The sequence below is a fragment of the Mesoplodon densirostris genome, chromosome 5 (assembly GCF_025265405.1).
Source record: "Mesoplodon densirostris isolate mMesDen1 chromosome 5, mMesDen1 primary haplotype, whole genome shotgun sequence".
NCBI classification, from domain to species: Eukaryota; Metazoa; Chordata; class Mammalia; order Artiodactyla; family Ziphiidae; genus Mesoplodon; species Mesoplodon densirostris.
In genome coordinates this window covers 23,734,627-23,742,215 of record NC_082665.1, presented here as the reverse complement: position 1 = coordinate 23,742,215, position 7,589 = coordinate 23,734,627, and the positions used below count along the sequence as shown (strand labels likewise).

Genomic DNA, 7,589 nt, shown 5'->3' with positions numbered 1-7,589 from the left:
AAACTTTTTCTGAAGTCTCAGACAAGCTTAGATGCCCTTGTTACATACTAACTCAAAAAGAGTATATGTTCCTTTCAAATATTTATATTCAAACCTTAATTTATGCATTTATCTTTAAGACTATAATATGGGACAGCATATTATGTTTACCAATTCCTTCTTATTTATTTAAATCTGGGAAGAAGAGCATCCATAATTAATTTCTCTGAGAATAGTTATCTAAGTTGGAGAAAAGCTGTCTATGGTTGAAAGGAAAATAAAACTAAACTCTAGAATGACAAAAACTGACATGACTCAGAAAAGAAAAGAAACACGTAGAAAAGAAATGTGATTAACTCTCCCAAATGTTTTTAGAATTATGTAAATGTCTTACTCCACTTGAGGATGATATTTTCATTGAATGCAAGCTCTTTATTAACTCACTTTAATTGCCTATCTAGGCAGATATTTGGTAATTGCAAGGTATAGGTCAAATAAACTCCCCAGTATGTTTTTCAGCATTTTCAACAGGCTTCCTGTAAGTTAAATGAAAATATCAAGTAAGAAATTGCAGTATCAGTTTTTTTTCTCCCTAATTAGAACAGAACGTTTTTATTACCATTTTGAGTGTTGCTGTTTCATCTGTGATCCTGAAGTAGCTACTGCCTAGTGACTCTGGTAGAGAAAAAAATGTCATGGCTAACATTGTATTGGCATTTTGCCTTTGTCTAGTCACAGCAGGAGCCATTGTTCTATAGAATGTTTAAAGGAAATAAATCTGTGGCTTTTATGATGATTGAGGAATTGTACAATCCCTGGGTAACGGGTTAATTAGAAATGAAAGGGCTTAAAATTTCTCTCAAAGCAGATCTCTTTGGGGAGGTCATTTTCAGAAAGCATCTCATTTATGCATCTCTGAAGTGCTTTTTAAAAAGCATATTCTTTAAAAAAAAACAGAGAACCAGAGAAAAATCATGAGGATCAGAACTAGAAGGGATACATTAATGAATAAGAAGTAATTGTAAAAATCCATTAAGAAACCTAGTAATTTCTGTCTGTCTAAATAGTGCTATTTGCATATATTTTACCATCGATATGATAAAATAATGCTAATTTTTTTATAGCAGGCATTTTGTAATTGATGGTTTCAGTCATTTTTCTGTTTACATTAGAGGACAGATGTTATTCTTACATTTGTATTTGTGATAAAATTGTGTTCAGAGTAAGAGGGAATTATATAAATTGTCTGCAGGGAAGAACCAGTTAATTTTGTCCTACTTACATTACAAAACATAAACAGGATATTGTAGAGACCATGAAAGAAAATCTGCCCTTTCATTGAATATTCAAATGACTATAGGACCTTATACTAGCCACAGAAAAAAGAAAAAGAAAATATTAACTTACATAGGAAATATTATTTACTTTCTGGTAGCTTATAGTCTAGTAGAAGATTCAAAAATTAGTATAAGATAGTGGGTGTCACTTGCCAGGTCCCCGAAAATGCCATCACCATACTAACTTGTGGATAAAGTAAAGCCAAGTTTATTACTTCAGTAGGGGGAGCCCCTGTATTGAGTCTTAGTAGGGTCTCAGAAGGGAGACATCAATGGAAATATAGTCAGAAAGATTTGGAGGTCTCAGTTTTCTCATTTTTCTTTGAGCATTTCCTTTAGAAAATTTGTAATTTTAAGTATTTTCTCCTCTCTTTGAAATGTATATAAATCCTTTGAAAACTAGATTGGTATTTTATTAGTTTATGACCTAGAAATGTCTTTCTCAAGGACTTGGAGACTATTTCTTTGAAATGTAATCATCAAGAGAGGTAGCACCCCTTACTCCCAGTCTCTGTGGGAGGGTAGGAGCCTATTTCTGTGGGCACTTTGTTCCAAGGTGAAAAACTACTTCGTATTATCATAAAGATACGTGAAGTTTGTTTTTCCTCTGGATAATTCCAATTAACTCACACAGAAGGACACCCCCATAATAAGGCAAAGTTAAGATGAGCTATGTGTGATAAATGGTGCTGTTAAGTCCTCTGACTTGAGGACTAGTTATCACTTACCTTGAAAACATGTAATGGGTTGTATCTGCATGACTGTGTAAAAGACAGATTTATTTTTGTTTTTGAAATACCTTAGCAGATTGCTTGTAATGCACATCCCACTCTGGTTTAATTAATGTTTATTCAATAATGAAAGTGTTCTCTTTCTCTACTACCTTTGTGTAAAGAATTTCTGGGTTGTGAGACTTTGTTTTTGATTCTATTTCCCCAAATTTCCATTGCAGGGGACCTGTTTGGGACTAGGCAAAGTTTTTGCTGTAATAGTTTAGGACTGGTGGGCACAGTGAGAGAAGGGTTTTGAAGTGAGTCTTGAAGAGTAAAGATTTGTTTGTTCAGCTAAATCGAGCATTATTATTCTGAGAAGGAGCTATGGGTAAGTAGACTATTCTATTGTTCAGATAAACAGGTATTCGGTAAGTTCCTAAAACAATGAAGGGAGTTATTCCAACTTCGTCTCCCTAGGTAAAAATTTTCTGGAGTATTAAATTCATGTTAATTGCAGGCAATAGAATATTAAATTTGTGTTAGTGTACACAACAAGTTGTGGGTCTGTAAGTGGTTTCAATTCTCATGCGGAAAATTGCCATTCAAATGATATAAGCCAACAGTTGTTGGTGTTCAGGGTAAAGAGGCTTCATATTTCAGTTGTGATAAGAGAAAGCATGTTCATAACTCTGTTAGAATTCATGACTGTTTTTTTTTTTTGTTTTTTTTCTGAAGTACGCTGGCCTCTCACTGTTGTGGCCTCTCCTGTTGCGGAGCACAGGCTCCGGACGCGCTGGTTCAGTGGCCATGGCTCATGGGCCCAGCCGCTCCGCGGCATGTGGGATCCTCCCGGACCGGGGCACGAACCTGTGTCCCATGCATCGGCAGGTGGACTCTCAACCACTGTGCCACCATGGATGCCCCCATGATTGTGCTTGAAGACAAGAAAGAATTTCAGTAAAAAGGCATGAGTAGGAAAGATGTTCTAGCTAGGATTGATTCAACAGCATATGAGGCTGTAAGAAAAATAGGGGAGAGATTCTAAGGAATTTTGAGTGTTGACCCTTAGGACTTTGGTTTTTACTTGGTAGGAACTGGGGAAAGAAAATCAAATCAACAACGGATTGAATAAAGACATGTTTATTTAGTGATATGGCTAGATAAAATATATCAGCTAGAATGTTTTAGGAGCAGGATATATTATTATTGATTTTAATTATTCAGTATTAAAAGATGTCTGGAGCAAGTGGTTCAAGGGTTATATAACTCAGCTTCTCAACCATGCCTGGATTCTAGGTCATCTTCATACTGTTCTCTTATTCACAAGAAGGTGGTCCTATAGATCCAGCATCACATACTTATGTGTCCAGGTCCAATCCGGGATATAAAAAGGTGGCTTTCTGTCTGCTCATAACTTTTTTTTTCTTTCTTTTTAATCAGGAAGGCATACCTTTCCAGAAATCCTCCAGAAGACTTGACTTCAGATCAGAGAGTGGACAAGATTAGGACACATCCTCACACTCTTGTTGCAAGGGAGAGAATATGAAAGTAAGTGGAAAGGAAAAAAATATTCCCCTATAGTTATCAATTTATATTATATAAAGCTTCAAAAATGAAAAAAAAATCTATTTTGCCTCGACAACTGACAGATTGGATTGATAGACAACTTAATGGTACAGTCAAGATAAGATAGAAACAAATGATAATGATTACATAAAATGTCAGAGGGCTTGTGATAATAGGTTAACAACTTAGAAAACAATCAAGGTATACTTGAGCCTCATGTTATATTATAGCATAAATACCAGAAGATTAAAGTAATTAATTACAAAAAATGAAACTATAAACTAGACATGAGTATATATTTTTGATTTTGAGATAAGATTATATCAAAGCATAAAAGTGATATCACAGAGGAAAAGAGAGATCACAAAGAAAAAATATATAGTATAAACTACATGACCAAAATAAAGCATCAGAAAAAATTGTAGAACAAAATGCTTTTAAAATATTTGTCATTTACTTTATGAATGCTTATATATGATTATTAATTTAAAAAGCTTTAGCAGAATGATTTTTAAAACACATATAAATGACTCCTAAATGGATAAAAAGCAGAAAGAGAAAAAAATAAAGAAAAAAATATGAAAAGAAAGTTACTACTGATCAAGAATTGCATATTTGAGCACAATAACATTTCATACCATAAGTCAAAGAATAATAAAAATTAGTGTATAAGAGATGTTAAGAATGTTGGAAAATTGGTCTTTCACATCTCAGTCGACGAAGCAAAGAATGAAAACGTGCCTCACTTCTAGAAGATTATTTGGTAATATATATCAAAATATTAAAATGTGGGCCTCCCTGGTGGCGCAAGTGGTTGAGAGTCCGCCTGCCGATGCAGGGGATACGGGTTCGTGCCCCAGTCTGGGAGGATCCCATATGCCGCGGAGCGGCTGGGCCCGTGAGCCATGGCCGCTGAGCCTGCGCGTCCGGAGCCTGCGCGTCCGGAGCCTGCGCGTCCGGAGCCTGTGCTCCGCAACGGGGGAGGCCACAACAGTGAGAGGCCCGCATACCGCAAAAAAAAAAAAAAAAAATTAAAATGTGTTTTGTAATTAGTATTATAGCCCATAGATATTGAGTAATACTATGGTGAAAGTACTATATATATTTTATATATAGTAACCTGCGTCAAGCCTATGGAGTACAAATCATTTTTAATATCTTTCACAGATGAGAAAACTGAAGCACTGTGGGGTGAAATAAACTCAGTGACACAGCTGATAAGTCTTGGGGCCAAATATCAAAACTATGGTGTCTGTCTCAACAGGTCACACACATAAATATAATGTTACCTTGCTTCTCTACTTTAAATAATCTTACTTAAAGAAAGAGAGGAATTATAAAGATGTATGTTAAACATATTTGCATAAACAGTTTTAAAGTAGTTAAAACTTGCATATGAAGTAAGTATCCAAACAGGAGGATTTTGCTTAAAAAGTTTACATTTCTCAAAATTGGCAGTGATTATTTTTTGCTTCTGGCTGGCGATTAAACACACTCATATTCTTTACTTTAGAGATTTTAGGTAAATGACAAAATTCGTGCTCTGAAAATGTCTGATCTGTAGTCTTTGTTTTTTTGTTTTTAATTTGAACAACAGTCTGACAAATTCTTGACAATATCTAGAGAAGCATGGATTTCTGGAACAGAGGAAGTAAGCTTCAGGTAGCATTGAGTATTCAAATTGTAGGATTGCTTGCTGAATGTCTTACTTTCCACCTTCCTCCTGTCTCCCCTAGAGAGCCAAAAAATTCAACTGCAAACTTCTATTTCTGTGTTGTTTTCTATTCAGAAAGTATGTTGCCATTTAGTCATTTCAGATAGGGATCATGGACTGAGCCTGTTTTGCTGCCTAGTCTCTGCATTAACTTAACCTCCTCTTAGACAACAGATAGATGATAGATAGATAGATAGATAGATAGATAGATAGATAGATAGATAGCACAAGCAGCTGGAGATGGCTGCAGAAATGGAGGATCCAGGCCCTTCAGGCGATAAAGGAGGCAAGATGGCTTTTACCCAGCAACAGATTTCTAAGACAGGGAAGCTGAGGACATGTCAGGAGTGTTTGAAATAGTTTGGACCAGCCAGAGGATACAGGCTCTGAGGATGAGCTGGAGGAGAGCGGTCAGTTAAATGAAAGCATGGACCCTGGGGGAGTTGGACCTTATGCCCTTGGCATGGAGCATTTTGAGAAACTTGAAATCTCAGAAACTACTGTGAACAGAGGGCCAGAAAAAGTCAGGCTAGAATGTTTCAAGCTACTTTGGGTACTTGGTAAAGGGGTCTGTGGAGAGATTTTACAATTAAGAAAAGTAACAGGAGCAAAAACTCAGAAAATATTTGCCATGAAGGTGCTTAAAAAGACAATGATAGTAAAAAGTGCTAAAGACACTGCTCATATAAAAAACAAGATGGAATATTCTGGAGAAAGTAAAGCACCTTTTCATTGTGGATTTAATTTATGCTTTTCAGACCGATGGAAAATTCTACTTCATCCTTGAGTATCTCAGCAGAGGAGAATTACTTATGCAGTTAGAAAGAGAGGAAATATTTATGGAAGACACAACCTGCTTTTACTGGCAGAAATCTCCATGGCTTTGGGACATTTACATCAAAAGGGGATTATCTACATACACCTGATGTCAGAGAAAGTCATGCTTAATCACCAAGTTCATGGAAACTAACAGATTTTGGACTATTCAAAGAATCTATTCATGATGCAACAGTCACACACACACATGTTGTGAAACAATAGAGTACATGGCCCCTGAAATCTTGATGAAAAGTGACCACAGTAGTGCTGGGGATTAGTGTAGCTGGGGAGCATTGATATAGGACATGTTTACTGGAGCACCCTCTTCATTGGGGAGAAGAGAAATAAAACAATTGATGAAATCCTCAAGTGTAAACTCAATTTGCCTCCCTACCTCACACAAGAAGCCAGAGATCTGCTTAAAAAGCTGCTGAAAAGAAATGCTGCTTCTCATCTTGGAGTTGGTCCTGGGGACACTGAAGAAGTTCCAGCTCATCCATCCTTCAGATATATTAACTTGGAAGAACTGCTAAATGGGAAGGGAGAGCCCCCACTTTAAACCTCTTTTGCAACCTAAAGAGGATGTGAGTCTCTTTGAGTTGAAGTTTGCACATCAGACATCTATCTACCTGTTGACAGCTCAGATGACTCAGCTCTCAGCAAAATTGCCAACCAGGTATTTTTGGGTTCTGCATATGTGGCTCCATCTGTACTTGAAGATGTGAAAGAAAAGTTTTCCTTTGAGCCAAATCTCTGGGCAAATTGAAGATGTATTGGCAGCCCATGAACACCTGTCAGCCAGGTCAAATTTTCTCCTGGACATTTCCGGGGAAGAGTTGCTTCAGCCACCAAGGCAAATCCTCAGACACCTGTGCAATATATGGTGGAAACAAGTGGCAGGAATAGACCAGATGTACGCGACCATTACTGGGGAAACTTCAGCGCCACTTCCATTCTGACCTCCAAACTCCTGGCCATACAAAATCAAGCTCTTCCCATGATCTCCAAACAACAAGAGCATCTGCATATGAATCTGTGACAAAGCAATGCTTTTTAAGAATTTAAGGTAGAAAGGTAGGGAGGGAATGGGTGAGCATCCTTCAAGGTAAAAAAAGAAGACTCTACATAACAGTCTTGAAGAGTCAGTGTCATTCCATAAAACACTTCGGACAGGGGAAAAATAAACATGGATTTTCAAAAATCAATCAGTGGTGCAAGGAACTTAAGCGAAGTCGAATTTTGAAACTCTTAGGCACTAGGCACATCAATTAATTGATTCCTAGCAGCATCTTCTCAAACTTTTCAAGGATTTTCATGTTGTTGGCTTGAAGTTAATGGTATTAAGGGTAAGGTATTGCTTCTGAATCACTGTTGAGTTCTGATTGTATTGAAAAATAGTTATCCTTTCATTAGGCAAAGTATGAAGTTGTCTGTAATACTTGCAGCTAAGGATAAATTAGC

The 7,589-nt window shown here is 36.8% G+C and overlaps 1 pseudogene; it reads left to right on the top strand.

Annotated features, from left to right (window-relative positions):
* Positions 1 to 5,632: 5,632 nt before the first annotated feature.
* On the top strand, positions 5,633 to 7,167 carry LOC132490960 (ribosomal protein S6 kinase beta-1-like; annotated as a pseudogene).
* Positions 7,168 to 7,589: the final 422 nt, after the last annotated feature.